The sequence below is a fragment of the Apium graveolens genome, chromosome 7, assembly GCF_009905375.1.
Source record: "Apium graveolens cultivar Ventura chromosome 7, ASM990537v1, whole genome shotgun sequence".
In the NCBI taxonomy this organism is placed as follows: Eukaryota; Viridiplantae; Streptophyta; class Magnoliopsida; order Apiales; family Apiaceae; genus Apium; species Apium graveolens.
This window is the reverse complement of record NC_133653.1, coordinates 101,255,194-101,256,482: the sequence shown is the minus strand read 5'-3', so window position 1 is coordinate 101,256,482 and position 1,289 is coordinate 101,255,194. Positions and strand designations below refer to the sequence as shown.

The window sequence follows — 1,289 nt, the reverse complement described above, 5'->3', positions numbered from 1 at the left end:
GGCTACAATAGCGGTGGCTGCATCAACTTCCAGAATACCTGCTACCTTGCCTGACGTCATCCTCTGAGTTGGGTTTTGATGCTCATTTGCAGCCATCGTCTCTATAAGATTATACGCCTCAGTATAGCTTTTAGCCCATAAGGCGCCTCCAGCTGCTACATCGAGCATGGGCTGAGATTGGGCCCCCAAACCATTATAGAAACCAGTGATCACCATCCAATCCAGCATTCCATGATGTGGACATTTTCTCAACATTTCCTTGTAGCATTCCCAAGCCTCGCACATAGATTCTGTAGGTTGCTGCGCAAACTGAGTAAGAGCACTCCTCATAGCAGCAGTCTTTGCCATCGGATAAAACTTCACCAGAAACTTTTGCGCAAGATCTTGCCACGTAGTGATGGACCCAGCTGGTTCAGAATGTAACCAGTCTTTAGTCTTGTCCCTCAGTGAGAATGGGAAAAGCCTCAACTTGATAGCCTCATCAGTCACGCCATTATACTTAAAAGTGCTGCAGATCTCGACAAAATTCCTTATGTGCATGTTGGGGTCTTCAGTTGCCGCTCCTCCAAAAGAAACAGAATTCTGCACCATCTGAATAGTGCCCGGCTTGATTTCAAAGGTGTTAGCTTGAATAGCCGGATGAAGGATGCTTGACTGAATGTCATCAATTTTAGGCCGAGAAAAATCCATAAGAGCTGGATCAGTTTGAACAATACGATCTCCCATATTTACTGGTTCTTTCTGCTCAGTTCCTGAATCCGAATCCTCAAAATCTAACTTCTCCGGAATATCAAGAACTCCGTCTGTCTCCTCAGCTGTATCTAAAGTCCTCTTGCGAGCACGAGAACGAGTTTGCATAAACGCTTGCTAAAGTACCTGAAACACAACCGGAAAAAATAAGTAACTACTACGTCCTAATCACTGAGTCCTAATGACCAATGATGGTAAGTACATAAACTAAACAAATACGCCGAGTCCCCGGCAGCGGCGCCAAAAACTTGTTAGGGCGAAAACACGCACTAATATTCACGCAAGTATACGTGTTCGCAAGTAATATAGAATACTTTCTAGTTCGTTCCCTCAGAGACTCAGACTAAATTATTGTCTAATTAACTCACTCACTAATGTATGATTACTTCTCAATGTTAAGATACTAACACTTAAAATTGTTTAAATATTAACTATAATTAACTACTTAATTAATCACTTAACTAACACTTCACTTTATCAATAATAAAACACTCATGAGATTACAACTTCATTATTACTTCCTTCTATAGCCATTATTA

General features: G+C 41.4%; 1 non-coding gene across 1 annotated transcript; it reads left to right on the top strand.

Moving 5' to 3' along the window:
• Window positions 1–226: 226 nt before the first annotated feature.
• LOC141675751 (small nucleolar RNA R71) lies at window positions 227–333 on the top strand. The gene has a single exon (XR_012556386.1). It is a non-coding gene; the product is annotated as a small nucleolar RNA R71 (small nucleolar RNA).
• The last annotated feature ends 956 nt before the right edge of the window (window positions 334–1,289 follow it).